The sequence below is a fragment of the Nyctereutes procyonoides genome, unplaced genomic scaffold (genome assembly GCF_905146905.1).
Source record: "Nyctereutes procyonoides isolate TBG_1078 unplaced genomic scaffold, NYPRO_anot_genome, whole genome shotgun sequence".
NCBI classification, from domain to species: domain Eukaryota; kingdom Metazoa; phylum Chordata; class Mammalia; order Carnivora; family Canidae; genus Nyctereutes; species Nyctereutes procyonoides.
The window spans coordinates 1,442,980-1,458,892 of NW_026575133.1; the positions used below are offsets into that span (position 1 = coordinate 1,442,980).

At 42.9% G+C, this 15,913-nt stretch overlaps 1 protein-coding gene across 37 annotated transcripts in view; it reads right to left on the minus strand.

Moving 5' to 3' along the window:
- SORBS1 (sorbin and SH3 domain containing 1) overlaps positions 1 to 15,913 on the minus strand; it is a 228,200-nt gene that overhangs the window by 151,240 nt on the left and 61,047 nt on the right. For all 37 annotated transcript variants that reach the window (XM_055346044.1, XM_055346043.1, XM_055346055.1 and 34 more), the window contains exon 2: positions 14,179 to 14,260. The gene's annotated coding sequence lies outside the window, so the exon portion shown is untranslated. The remainder of the gene's footprint in view (positions 1 to 14,178; positions 14,261 to 15,913) is intronic.

The window sequence follows — 15,913 nt, forward strand, 5'->3', positions numbered from 1 at the left end:
TCAAGTCAGGTTTCTAGGCTCAGATGAATCACATCCACAGACAGCCAAAGTATGGACACATGTCATAGATGAATCACTGTCAGGAGTCCTTCAGAAGCGTCAAAGAAAGGAATGGTGTTCAAAGATCAGGAACTAAATAATTAACAAAAGGAAGAACATATATACTTCTAGAAGTATATGCCAAGAGGCTTGGCATTAGCGACCAGCAAAATTCTAGCCTGGGGTGTAAACAGGTGAATACCCACGTAAGAGTGACAATCACCAAAAACAGACAGAGGTTCACTGTAAATATCAGATTGACCAATTCCCTTGTTTGTTAGATTTATAAGGCTGATAGTTCAGATGAGCATAACTTTCCTTGAACCAGGCTTTAACAGTTCAAGGATATTTTGCAAATGTGAATACGAGTAATGCGGCAGATCTGTATACAGATGAATGAGCCACCAGTCTGTATACATGCAGACTCAGTCTTGTCTTGTACATTTGAGTCAACAACTTGTATCTAGAGGCAATACATACGAGGGAGGGCTCGTCACCTTGTTACAGGACAAAGGCTGGCTATGAAGAGTTCCTTGTAGGTTGTGAGATGAATCGAATCTAACAAGATGAGATTTATGATGAATACCTGTGAAGTCTACCTATTCCTGGGGGAAAACTGGGGAGGAGGAGGACTAGAAGGTAGTACTTCGGCTGACCACATGCTTCACACAAACCTAGAGCCTGAAGTGGTTCCTGGGAAGAGCAGTCAAGTTTAACCGTGGGAGGGTCCTTGTGATGATCCTCAGAGAGCTTCCAGATGAGATCCCAACACAGTTCTGAGACCCCAGCAGAGCCCCTTCTAATGCTCTCATTCATAACTACAGAGAAAGATTACACACACCTGGATGAGAGCTCAGGGTTGGGGCTCAGGGAAGCCACTACTTAGGGTACCTTGAGGAGATACCAGCAGTGTGATGACTGACACCTTAGAAATACTTTCTGGTTTGCTATAGTCAAAGCTGGCTCTGCCCCAGGAATGCCATTCTCAAACTAACTGGCCAGCACATGAACCACTGCTGGCAGGGTGGATCAAGGAGGAGCAGATGTCAGGAGCATTCTACATTTGGTGATACCCTTCTCACCCAGTGACCTGTGACTGACAAACCAAGATTCCCTAAAGGGAAGTGCCTTCTTATTAGCTCATTGGTCAAACAAGCATCTTTGGAGTTATTCTTCCCAAGGAAGGGGATGTCCCTGAAGGAAATGAGTAGATGCCAAGCAGAAAATACAGCAAATCAAAATACTTCCTGATGCAATTCAAATCCTTGGCTCGTGTACTTCCAGCTCAAATACCTGGAACTCAAGACCAGCCCAGGGAGAATCAGAAACAGGCCCCCTAGTGGCTGGGAGCCAAGAAGGTCCACGGTGGCTTCAGAAGCCCTATAAAACCAAAGACACTGGGCTTGTTTCCAAGCCACAGGATTTCTGAGCTAAAGGGGGCACTGGAAGAAGAAAAAGGAAAAGAAAAAAAGAAGAGAAGGAGAGAGAAGACGAGAGAAGATGAGAGAAGAAGAGAGAAGAAAGAAAAAGAAAGAGAAAGAAAAGAAAAAGAAAAAGAAAAAGAAAAAGAAAAAGAAAAAGAAAAAGAAAAAGAAAAAGAAAAAAAAAAGAAAAAGAAAAAGAAAAAGAAAAAGGTAAGGGGAATATGGAAGTGCTAAGGGAGATCAACACTGCAGAGCTCCCTAAATAAATATAAAAAATTAAAAATCTGAAGACCCTGGTCTCCAAAGCATTTTTCCCCAAAACGGGCAACTGTTGCCATATATTGTTTGGTCAACTTACAGAGGAGCCCAAAGGTTCAAAACAGTCACCCCCACCCCCAGCACTGACTGAGTGGACCTACTAGTCCTGCAACTGACCCTGAGGTACTTCAGACCAAGGGTGATGGGCAGGGAGTTGAGATGATCTGCAGTGAACTGGAACCAACCTCACAAAACTGCGTCATCCATGAATAGGCAGTAAGAGAACTAGCCACACCCCACCTCTGTCACACTGAGACTTTAACCCTTGACAGGACATTCTAAACATTAAATATCCAAAAGCTCAAAGATAAGTTCTGGAGATGGAAAATATACAACAAACATTTCTAGGTACCCCCAAACTTATCCCACTCTCCAAGGATGGGTCTGGAAACCAACAGATACCTTAGGTTTCTGATACAGAATGGTTCAGACCTAGGCCCACTCTCATTCTCTGAAGGCTTTCCTTTTTCAGAGCTTTGTCCGTTCTGCCTGCTCCAAGGAGGAGACTCCCACTGTGCCCTACCAGTCTTCGATACGTGCTAAATCAGGGCAACTTGGGAGACAGAAGCAGCAAAGACAGCAGCCAGGAGGGGACAGGCAAAAGCACCAAAAGCTGGAAACCACAAACCCTGAATCTGCAGTTCCTCTATTTACTTAGAAACAGTTGCTGATGCTTGCCCTCGCCAAAGATAAACCAGGACAAACCCGGAAAGGGAAGGGGAAGCAGTGAGGTAAGGGCTGTTGTAAACCTGGCACAATGCAGAGGAAAAGTTCCTTGGGTTGTCAGGACACGGTTTTCCTCCCTAGGAGAAAAATGAGATAACACACCCCTACGAACAGTGACATGAGGCTGTAAGCACGCGCTCGGCAGAGGCCTGCCATCTTCACGCGCTTAGAGGTCATGCACAGACACATTTGGAAAATGCCATGGTGCAGTGCAAAGAACATGGCATTTGGAGTCAGAGGAGGTGAGTGTGAGTCCTACCTAGCTCTGCCTTGAGCAAGCAGTGATGACATCAGGTCAGGCACTCAACCTCTTTGGGTTTCAGTTCTCCATGAACCATAAGAATAAGAAGTTGGACAAGCTGATCTTATAGTTTTCCTCCAGGTCTATATTTGGTTATAAACTAACCTTGCAACATAGCAGTTGTTCCTCCATTCAGCAAACATTTGTGGAATGCATTTTGTATGTCTAGGTACTAGGACAGTCCTGTACTCAAGAAACCAATCGATCCACAGATCCCAGCAGCCTGTAAACAACTCTCTACAGCACCATGGAAGAGACATGTGGACAGGGCGAAGGGTCAGTTGACCCAGCAGAGACTGGAGCTGAGTGCAAGCTGGAACAGCTTCCTAGCAATAATGACTGGGTCAGTGCTTAGAGGAGGGAAGAATTTGGCCAGGGTGTATAATATATATAAAAGCATACAGGAGTGGCCCAACAGGGCATGCACAGCGGGAGGAATGTAGAGGTAAAGGGCCTTACATGCCATGCTAAGAAGAGCTACTGCCCAGCACCTCCAGGTCCCCTCACAACTTCTCTGCTGTCTACCTCTACAGCTCCCAGTATGGCCACAGTCTCAGGGTTGGGGTATGCCTATATCCGGTCAACCATCAAGCAACAGTCCAATCCCTCCCCTGTCAAGCCTCTCCCTTTGTCCCTGAGTCACACAGCCAGGCCACACCTGCTATCCACCACAGCTTTCTCCCAGGCTCTCTCATCTCAGGCCTTGCTCCCAGCTCTCACTCAGCCCCTAATGCCCAGCCCATGGCAGCTGTTCCAAATAGTTTCCATCTTCCTCAGAGCCACAAGCGCATCCCACCCACCCCACTCATGCTCAGCAGAGGACTCCTACCTCGTTCGTTCCTGGGCATGACTGTCCAACCCAGCTCACGTAGCAACCCTTCTGTCCACCTGTCCCAATTTCCTTTCTAAATAGCCCAGGCCAAGCTGTGGGTATATCTGCTCACAAGAACAAAAGAAAGTAAAAAGACTCTATTAAGAAACAAAAACCACAGTCATCAACCAATGCAGGCTATTGCCCATGCATCTGATTGGACTCTGAAATGAACACATCTAAGTGGGATAAGGTACATAGATATACTCCATATGCCAAACAACATTACATAAGTATCAGCTACTCCAGAGCTGTTGTCTGAATAAACCAATAAAGAAATCAGTGAATCTGGGACACGTGAGTGGCTCGGTGGTTGAGTGTCTGCCTTTGGCTCAGGCATCGTGATCCTGGAGGCCCAGGATCGAGTCTCACATTGGGCTCCCTTTAGGGAGCCTGCTTCTCCCTCTGCTTATGTCTCTGCCTCTCTCTGTGTATCTCTCATGAATCAATGAAAGAGAGAGAAAGAGAGAGAGAGAGAGAGAGAGAGGAAGAAAGAAATCTGATGTTGAAGAGACAATCTCAAGAGTGCAAAATCCACAGTACCTTCAGGCATGTGAACCAAGAATGTAGCCTAGAAACTGCCAAGAGCCTTTTAAAACAATCCCAAGGCCCTTGCAAGCCTAGGCTCTGGTCCCTGCTGGGCCCCTACAGACACAGCCCATTTAGCGCCCCCCTAGGCAGCACAGAATCATTGTAGTGCCATTTATTTCTGAAATTTCCTAAAATACACCAATATATTTAATATAAAATACATACACATTTAATATATATCAAAAATGTTGTACGTGTATATATGTGTATATATTTATATTTCCATGCTCTTTGTGTCATTATAAGTGGTCAGCCAATAAAAAGAACCAGACCACACTCTCAGCCAACTGTGGACACAGGCCCAACAAAAACCACAGCAGCCTCTGTGGCACCATCCTGTGTTGATCATGTTCTAAAACATGTATCGTTTATTCTGTTAAAGCCTCTCTGCTGGGCATTTATTTTTTGTTCTGGTCAAGAGTTTTGCCACACAGGGGCCAAGAGGTATGTACCTGCCACAAGGACATAAAGGCAAAGTATGACCCAGGGCTGTCCAATTCAAGTGTTGTTGACAGTCCAGCCAGTGAACATGGATCCACTTACACACCTGGGAGCACCAATGATCAGAAATATCCTACAGAATGGCAAGAAGATAAAAATCCTTCTTCTTTTTTTTTTTTAAGATTTTATTTGTTCATAAGAGACAGAGAGAGAGAGAGAGAGAGAGAGAGAGAGAGAGAGAGGTTGAGAGAGAGGCAGAGACACAGGCAGAAGGAGAAGCAGGCTCCATGCAGGGAGCCTGACGTGGGACTCAATCCCGGGTCTCCAGGATCACACCCTGGGTTGAAGGCGGCACTAAACCGCTGAGCCACCAGGGCTGCCCAAAAATCCTCCTTCTTAGTTCATTTCTGCCCCATCCACGAAGCAGAGCTACCAAGTTCTCTCCCAGTGTGGTGAGTGCGGGGTCGTGCCACAAACTTACGGAGTACAGATTTCATTACCCTTAGCTCTCCCATGGATATTAGAGGCAACCACGAGGAATTCATGATGACACAAGGAACACTTCTCCACTGAAACTCCGCTCTTCTAAGCCCCACAGAACCTATTACATGGCCAGTACACCAGAGTTTCCCAAAACTCATGCCCTGAACTGAGTGTGTGCTACGTGTACAGAGCAAGAGAATTCTAGACAGTTAGCCTTTGAGGGAAACCCAAATACGATCTCATTTAATACAAGAAACAAATGAAGCCCAGGGAGGGGAGGTGGTTCTAAGGTAAGCGGCAGGGGGCCAGGGTGAGGACACCAGGCTCCTCTGTGATGGGCTCACACTCTAAAACCAGAAAGCTGAAACACAGAGACACTGCATCCTGGATAGCATTTTGTTTTCAGAAGGTTACAAGAATAATTTTAAGAGGAAAAAAGGCATTATTAGAAGAAACAAATTGCCTGTCACAAAGCTCATAAAATGAGAATGGTTCAGATTAAAATCACATGGTTATTAAAGTTTTAGGTTGGCTTGTTGCTTCATCATGTTTGTATGAAGTTCCTCTCCTGTAACCTACTAGTTACTTTGGAAGGTACCAGGGCTCAAAACTAACAACTGTATTCCATGAAAATGGTGACTTCTGTCTTCCAGTTTTAGGTTTTGTTCTTATTATACAAAGGGGAAAAGGGAAAAAAAAAAACAAACTAAAAAATGTTCAGCTCCTTCAAGTTCACTAATTCAGTTCTATTTGAAAGAAGAAAAAGGGAAATATTTAAGAGAAAACATAATTAGATTTGTACAAATGTTCCCAACATGGTAATTTTACAGGCAAACCATATTATGCAGAGTACATGATACGCTTCAAAACTAATATAATGACTTGGTATTTGTAAAGGATGCTCTAAAAATTACATTATTGCTTTCTTTCCTTCCTCCCATTTAAAAACACACAAATCTCCATAAGGAAAAAATATTTGTTTCACTACTCCACTGCCCCAAATATTTTTCTCCCTATCATTTTAAATTTATGTTTCCATTATGCAGAAAGGAAGATACCAAAATGATGTTTCACTGAATCTCAAGATCCTCTGATTTTTCAGATAGGGCTTTAAACTGATATTCTTAATCATGGGTTACAAAACCAAAAGTCTGAGAGGGCCAACCAGGTAACAAGTGGGTGGTGTGAAGACTACGGCAAACTAGGACCTGAATGTCCCCCGCCCCCTGCACTCCTCCAAGGAGAGGACAGTCCCTGGTTCTCACTCTACCCATGGCGCTCCCATGCAAGAATACAGCTCGATATTACAACATAGTCCAATTGTCACGAGGATTTAGAAATCAAATTACGTGAAATCTCCTGACTTTTAAAATTCTGGCCACTTACTTCAAAAACTTAAAACTGGTGTTTTGTGGGCAGCTAATTTGCAACCTACCACAACAGATATGATGCCATAAACATAATTAACTCAGGAAACAAATGCAACATCTAGAAACCCAAACTTTGTTGGAAAACGAAGGTTGATCTCTACACTTTTTTTTAAATCTATATTCCTCCATAATAACTCTTCTCTTGAAGAGGGAGGCAGAAAGAAGGAATAAATGAACTTGAGAAAAACATGAAATTAGTTGTCAGAAAGTAAAAAAGATAAAGGTGCCACTTACCTTTTTTTTATTAAAATAATACAAGAGTATTTCCAGCTTTTGAGTCCATATTGGGACAAATCTGGCAGTTGCAAATTTCAATGAAGTTAGACTGGTTTGAACAGAGCTATCATCTTAATCTTTCTCTAATAGAAATGTCTTGCAGAGGTGCACCTGGATGGCTTAGTGGTTGAGCATCTGTCTTTGACTCAGGTCGTGATCCCGGGGTCCTGGGATCAAGTCCCACATCAGGCTCTCTGCAGGGAGCTTGCTTCTCCTTCTGCCTATGTCTCTGCCTCTGTCCCTGCCTCTCTCTCTGTGTCTCTTATGAATAAATGAATAAAATCTTAAAAAAAAAATGTCATGCAGAGCAGGTAACCTGCCACTCAGAACCACTTTTATAAGGATATGCTAATGGTTTGTATGACTAAGTAAGAAGGCAGGACAACTGGGTGTCACCTCCTAAAAATGAGAACACATGACATATGCCAATTAGGTATGTGCATATGTACCTTAGAGGGGTTTCTTGATCTCTCTTCCAAAAATGTCTAAGAACTAATACCTGATTATAATAGTGAAAGTTCAATTGTGCAAGTTCGAGCACAAATAATGTAGGCATTTCTTTTTTTTAAGTGTACCTCTGCAGGAACCATCTTTTAATCACTGCCATAATCAGCAAACCAGAGAAGATCTCTCTGAGGGAGGAAAACAGAGTGAGTCACCTCCTCATTGATCAGGAGACTGCAGGATGAGGGCACCACATGGAGAGGTAGGTATCAGATGGTGCCTTGTCCAAATTACTCAGTGGAGGGATGAGAATCATTTCTTCCCATGATGTTCAGTAATCACAGGAGATGATGATGGGCTCTCCATTTTAGTGACGGCCACAAGTACGATCTAATGTTTACTTCCCCAAGACAGGGAGGAAAAAGAAAGGCAAAAGAGGTTACTCACTCTTTATTTGTAATCACTGGATGGAAAAGGAGAAAATATCTTGTTTTCACATGTGGCAGACAAATGTGATAAAACTTCCTGTTTGAAAAGTACAAAATCAAATGTGTAAATCTCCTGGAGAAATACCAATACCTCAAAAATGTTGCTGCTGACAGAAATGGATAGCATTCTTTGCAGGACATGATAACTTTGGCCTAAACGTGGCCATATGAAAGTCTGGTAACACAAACCAATACAGCAATCCCAGAGAGATACTTTTAGACAGTGACCTCTGCAGAAGCTGCCCCCCAAGAGCTCACACAAATCAACAGAGGCATAGGGACCGGCAACATTGGTATTACATCCTGAATTCCTTCACTTAAAGAAAGGTGACAACTCATGCAAACTCCATGTCAAGCATATCCCTTTAGTAGCTGAGATTCTTAAGGAATATGAGTTTAGGTTGCTTTTAAATTGGACTGAGCTCTGGGGTTAGAAACTATCAATTACTGGATTCCAAATCCCGTGTCTTATTCCATAGTGCAACAATACTTTGCTCTAAAGGGCGGCAGAGAGATGTCTGGGTGAAGCAGCAATAATTTGTAGTTCACAAATTATTCATGGCAAGTCCACTGCATTTCAAATTCACATTTGTCTAAAGCTGCTGAATAAAATATTAGTCAGAAACAGCCTTAAATCCTTTCTACAAAGAAGGGAAGGAAGGAGGGAAGAAAGCAACTGGACTGATTTTATGCAAAATATATGCAAAATTTGAAATTCAAGTTCAAGAAGCCCAGTCCCAACCTATTGATGAACATGGAACCTCAGAATGAATAAAGGCAATGGACACTCAACAGGCAGAGTCTTCAATCAAAATACACGTTGAACAAGTACTTAAAAAACCGAGTAATGAAGGAACTTTAAGCTTTCTAGATCATGTATTAAAAGCTCAAAGGAAAAAAAAAAGCTCAAAGGGATCCTTTCCATGCTTTTTAAAGCTAATACATAAACAGGATACAAAAAAAAATCATAAGTTGCTAAAATATAAAACAGAGAACGTTCAAAGATCTTACTGGTTTTATCCAATGATTCACAGATCGGGCAGTGCCCCATGTAGCAGAAAAGAGCTCTGAGGAACTAGACAAAATGAAAGATTTTTATAGGCAGAAGGAGGTGGGGCAATGAAGTTATCCTAGTAAAGAGTGGACTGTTTCAGGCAAGGTTGCCTTCCTTGGGGGGGTGGGGGGAGGTAGAGGGGGTCTATCCCGCAGATTACCTCCTCACTAGTGCTGACCAGGTAATTCCAGATTGACTCTTAAAGATTACATAATTAGGCTAGGTATTAAGTCTTGGTTTGCTGACATGGGCCTTAGCACAAGTGACTCCAGTTTGGATCTTTTCTTTTTTTTAAAGTATAAAAGGGTATAGAGTGAAAGGCAAGCATCCTTCTTACACCACTGCCCTCCCCACAAGGCTATTTCTCTCCCACATGTCCTCCTGAGATGGTCTACAAGCATACAAGCACTGAAGCACCATTCTGCTTTTCAGCTTGAGAACACCACCATTTTCTAATGCCTGACTACTCAGTCTCCAGGCAGTATGATAAGGTGCTTGCTTTTTTTTTTTTTTTTTTTTTAATTTCTAAAAGCACTTACTAAGAAGGAATCAGGCAGGGAGAAATCCTCTTCCCATGACTGTCAGTAAATTTCATTCTTTTTAATCATATTTAAGTTCCACTCTATGAGAAAAGACAAACCCTGGGTTGGTGTCAATTCATCATGAATACCATTCCACTGAAACCTTCATTTTCCCATAAACCATTGGTTATGAGTAGAGAATGCTACATAATCAATGCTTATTAGATGCTCCAGAAGTCCCATTGAGAATATTTTCAGTGAAGTATGAGGGCTTTGAAATACATAAAGATGCAGGTTGGGATGCCTGAGTGGCTCAGCGGTTGAGCACCTGCCTTAGGCTCAGGTTGTGATCCCAGGTCTGGGAATCGAGTCCACATTGGGCTCCCCACAAGGAACCCGTTTCTCAGTCTGCCTATGTCTCTGCCTCTCTCTGTCTCTCATGAATAAATAAATAACATCTTTTTAAAAAATTAAATTAAAATAAAATAAATAAAGATACAAGTTAGGGCTACCCACTGCCCAAGCAATTTGAAACAGCACATCCTAGAACCTAGTTGCTTATCACACTGCCCTCAACAGCTGCATGGGTTTCTTATTCTTTTGTCATGTCCACAAAAGGCATGAAAAGACTAGGTCTGGAGGAAAAATGACAGTGTCCAGAAAGAACGGATTCCTAAAAGATCCTGAAAAGCCTCTGGGGAGGGCTTAGCTGGGAGGCTCACCAGGGAGGCCAGAGATGAAGTCCAGGCTGACAGGGAGGTGGCCAGCCAACTTTGAGTGGTGACTTCGAGAAGGTTAAAAAGGTCCATGGGGCCTAGAGTTTACAAGACTAAAGAAACTCACCAGGTGGCGTAAAAATGGAAAAACTAAAGAACCCAAGGAGAATGTACAGGAAGCTCAATGGGGTGATTTCTCTTAGAGGACAAATACAATATGAAGCAGCTGCATTTTGTGACCAAGCCCACAAATAGATAAAAATGTATGTGATTCAGAACCGATTACCTCCCATCAGTCAAAAACAGTTGAGGGATATGGGTACTACCTGAAACACCTCTCTATCCTACAACCATCATGGTATATATATATATATTTTTTCATCATGGTATATTTTTGCTGCTTTTTTTTATCTTATAACATTTACCCTCGATATTTCAGAGATATTCTAAATATTTTCTACATGGTGGTTCTACAAACCAAAAAAAGGCCTTTGGCCTTTTCACACAATGTTAGCACATCTAACTTTGCACAAGAAATGACCTTCATGCTTTTTCACTTTAGTGAGCCTTCATCTAATGAACTTTTGGGGCACCTGGGTGGCTCAGTCAGTTAAGCATCTGACTCTTGGTTTTGGCTCAGGTCATGATCTCAGGGTTGTGAGATCAAGCCCCTCATCAGGCTCTGTGCTGGGCGTGGAACTTGCTTTTAAGATATTTTCTCTCTCTCTTCCTCTCCCCCCCCTCACATCCCCCCCCCCCAAAATAAAACCACGAACGTTTGGATGGTATGGTTATAGGATGAAAAATCCAAAATGTATTAACAGTGAATTAAACTTAGTCATCAAAATGGCTTGCAGAAATTCCAGTACAGATAAAGAACAGTGTAGTTTACAGGCTATTAATGGCAAAAGATGCTGGAACCTTCTGCTTGCCAGCCAAAGGCAAGCCGTGTGCCAATTGCATAAATGCAGTTTATAATTCACTCAGCTGACCTGATTTAAAATTATGTAACTAAAACTAATTCTCTTGATTTGGGTATTTCAAGTTTTTTATATAAGGTGAGCCTTTACTACTTTTATATCATTATCTCATTTAAGTAATTCATATTCATATTCCATGAAGTCATACCACATTCATTAGCATGTGTCTTCACTCACTTCTAAGGGATTTTATATGGAAAAAACCCACCCTTTGCCTCGTTTTCTGTCCAAATCCGACATAGCCCTCCTTTCTCTACCTAAGTAATCTCAGTCTCATAAATTTTAAATACCATCCACAAGCTGGATGACTCTCAAAGGTACTATCTCCAGCCCCAGCCAACTCGAGGTCTCCAAGAGAATACCAAATATGCACCTCATATTTAACATGTCCAAACTGAACCCTCAGGGTCCTTCACCACATATCCCTCTTTGTCACCCATCTCAGTAAACAGCAACACCATTCACCCAGCCTAAAACACTGGGCTCACCCTTGACTCTTTCTGCTCACACCCCACACCCAATCCATCAGGGACAACCTTCAAAATATATCCTGAGCCTGACCCGTTCACATCATTCTATGATCCCCACACTAATCCAGGTCACGCCCATATCTCCTGCCTGGACCTCTTCAGTTTATACTGATTCTGCTCTTGCCTCTAAAGTCTGTTCTCCACTCAGGACCCAGAGAAATAATTGTAAAGCACAAACATGATCACCATTCTGCTCAAACTCTCCACTGGTATCCAATCACACTCTCCTTATCATGGCCAACAAGATCTGGCTCCCACCTGCCACTGATCTCATTTCGTATCACTCTCCCCATACCTACCGCCCAGCTCAAGGCCAGCCAAACTGGCTGCCCTCCTGTTCCTCTATCACACCAAGCTCAGCTTACGTCAAAGGCTTCTCTTTTCGCTTGCTGTTCCCTCTGCCTACACACTTCCCCCCAGATTCCTTCACTTCATTCAGATCTCTGCACATAATTTCTTCCTCTCTCTCCCCCATGCACAGAAGTCTTCTCAGGCCACTCTTTCAAAAACAGTCCCTCTAGCCTTTCATTTTGTCATTCTCCGCCCACCACATGGCACTTATTACTACCTGAAATTATTATTTAGTGATTTACTTTGTTCATAAAATAATTTTTAGTGAGCACCCACCATGTTTGCACTCGAGGTGCTCTTCTAAGGGCTGGGGATATCCAGTGAACAAGATAAGCAAAGATTCCTGCCCTCATGGAGCTCACATTCTTATTTGCCACCCTACTTGAATTTAAGCTCCAGAGATATGCACAGTCTGCCTAGAGACCACTGAATCTGCAGTTCCCAGAGCAATGCCTTTGCACAGAGTAGGCATTAATGCATATTTGCTGAATGGGTAGTATCCTGTACACCTGAGACCTTTTGCTTCTCTGAGGATCCCCACCATGGAGCTCTTCTTGCCCACCAGATGGGACTCTGGTTGTGCGATCCAGAATGTCCATTGTGTAATTTAAGACACACCAATCTGGTTAGTCACCCATGCCTGAGCTGGATCTCTAACCCTGGGCCTGCCTATCCTAACTGCCTGTCCTTCCTGTACCAACACCAGCACTCAGCAAGCTCCCCACATCACCATGCCACTGGGACTTGTCTCACTGGGTCATATGAGCACATTGGTCCACAGGGTGGCAGCTGACCAGCCAACAGTCAGCAAATAAACCAGCTTTTCTCAACAAAGAGTGATGAGAATCAAGACACACAGGTTCTACTGCTTCTTTGGCTCATGTGGTCCTTCCCCTCAAATAGCTCACTCAAGACCTTCAACAACAACTAGCCAGGGTGTCTTGGAGCATCCTCAGCTCAGCACTGATGCACATTACTGTAAAGGACGTAACTTTGCCTCTTTCAACTGCCACAGAAGCAAGATGCTTACCTGCTGTGATGAGTAATTAAGTTTCTTTTGGAAAAAAGAAGAACATCTGTTACTGAAATTATCTGATCTCACATAAAAATGAAGGTAATTGTGAAATGTAGTTAATTCAATCTTTCAAGACAACTGGCAGTTGCAGCAGTGCTAGGAAGGGAGAGAAAAGGAAAATGCAAATGTCTTAAAGGACCACTCTGGAAGACTCAGAAAACAGGTATTTAAAATTCATGTTTCCAACGTATGTGTTCACATTTTAATTTGTTAGCTTAGAAGTGCCCAGCTCTACATCTCAAAGCTAAATAGGATTACTTTATATTTGTCCAGCACTTTATTCTGTTTGAAGCATTCTCAGATACATAATCTCTCTTAGCAGGGCAGGATTCACTTCTCTGCCTGGGGCCCAGAGAGGTCAAACAATTCACCTGAGATCCCACAGGAGAAGTGACAGAACCAAGTAGGTACCAGAACCCAGATATGCCTTAGGCCCAGCCCAGTGTTCTTCCTTCTGTAACAGTAAGGACAGTGTGTTTTCCTGAAAATAACATTCTACAGTCCACCAGAAATATTTCCTTTTGTTACAGCAAAAGAAACAGGGGCGCCTGGGTGGCTCCGTCAGTTAAACATCGAACTCTTGATTTCTGCTCAGGTCATGATCTCAGGGTCATGAGATCGAGTACCATGTCAGGTTACACACTCAGTGGATTCTCCTTCTCCCTTTGATCCTTTCCTGCTTGTGCACATGCTGTCCCTCTCAAGAGAAGAGAGAGAGAAGAGAGAGAGAAGAGAGAGAGAAGAGAGAGAGAAGAGGAGAGAAGAGAGAAGAGAGAAGAGAGAAGAGAGAAGAGAGAAGAGAGAAGAGAGAAGAGAGAAGAGAGAAGAGAGAAGAGAGAAGAGAGAAGAGAGAAGAGAGAAGAGAGAAGAGAGAAGAGAGAAGAGAGAAGAGAGAAGAGGAGAGAAGAGAGAAGAGAGAAGAGAGAAGAGAGAAGAGAGAAGAGAGAAGAGAGAAGAGAGAAGAGAGAAGAGAGAAGAGAGAAGAGAGAAGAGAGAAGAGAGAAGAGAGAAGAGAGAAGAGAGAAGAGAGAGAGAGGAGAGGAGAGGAGAGGAGAGGAGAGGAGAGGAGAGGAGAGGAGAGGAGAGGAGAGGAAGAAACAAAACAAAACATATATTTACCAGTTTAAGGTGATGGGATGCATTGGTCCTGAGCTCTGGGCAGAGAGAAGGTTTCACAGACTCCTCCAACAAATGCCAGCTCCTGCAATGACACACATAAAAAATATCTGGTGTGAATCAGGCACCCTATGGCCTCTCCCCAAGGAGGCCAGCCAAAAAACCAGTTGGCAGGCATCCTGTTTCAGCTTCAGCCCCCATCCTCCTCTTCTAGCCCCATTCCCTTCTCACCCTGACTTCCCCAAATAGAACAAGAATCCTTAGTTCACCAGTTGAAATGGCCGTCATTGGAATCAATGGACCTTGGGCAAAAAGAAGCTCTAGAGATCATCTAAACAGGGATCACAAACTGAAAGTCCAGTGGGTTACATCTAGCCTATAACAGTATTACATTGATTTAAGGATAGAAAATTTAGAAAATTTGAGCCAAAACTTAAAAATCAGACAGGTCACATAAAAACCCAGACTTCTAAGTTCTGTTAAAAACAAAACAAAAAAATCAGTCAACATGGCCCTCATACATTCTAAAAATGATCAGCTATGCTAAGTAGCACTGCCTTTCACAGGCAGGCTTGGTTACACCAAAATGCCACAGTCCCTACCACTCCCTAATGTCTCACCATAGAGAGAGCTATGGTTATCATTGCCCTTATATTACTGGGCTTTTTGGTCTTTTGTATGTGTGTGATACAGAAATATTTCCCTCTACCCAACAAAAGTGGAAACCCAAAAGAAAAAGGGGCAGAGTTGCAAGAGGAAAAAAGAAATGGTACAGCACCAACGACAACGTAAGTCAGTACTCCCACTCTGGAAGACATGCGCAATCCCTGAATAAGACAACATTTCCATATTATAAAAGTGTAAGCAGGAAACTGACTTGCCTATTCCCACAGTTAAAAGTAGAGCTAATTCTAGAACCTAGGTCTTTTGATTGCCAATCCAGGACTCTTCCTCTATGCCCCACCACATAGTAGTCTTATATTATAAAACAAAGGGTCCTGGGATCAAGTCCTGCATTGGGCTCCCCCAAGGAGCCTGCTTCTCCCTCTGCCTGTGTCTCTGCCTGTCTCTCATAAATAATTAAAAATAAAACAAAAAACAAAAATAATTTCATATACACATGCATGTATATATGGGTCTTTCAAAGTTAATACTAAATTCAAGGAACTACGCTGAAGTATCCAACCCACTCCACTGAAAGGCTTGCCACCCTCTTCTATTCTTTGACAAATGAAGGTCAATTTCATCAAGTTCCCTAAGGGTTCACTTCAAGAAAACTGCTCCTTTAAGAATTAATTAATTTCTCATAAATAGCATGCATCTTCTACCTCAAAAGTGCCCAATGTCCCAAGCTATCTGAAATACTCTTTATACTAGAAAAATGTCCCTTAATATCCATTTTGGGGCAGCCCTGGTGGTGCAGCGGTTTAGCACCGCCTGCAGCCCAGGGCGTGATCCTGGAGACCCTGGATAGAGTCCCACGTTGGGCTCCCTGCGTGGAGCCTGCTTCTCCCTCTGCCTGTGTCTCTGCCTCTCTCTCTCTCTCTGTCTCTATGAATAAATAAAATCTTAAAAAAAATCCATTTTGAATACAAGGCTACAAATAAGTTTATAGAGGTACTAGGCTATAATAAACAATGTTCAAGTATAAGATCTTGGTAGGAGATATTTATATCATCCCCTCAAAGAATGTATTGATTCACGGATCACTCAACAGATATTTACCGAACCCTATTAC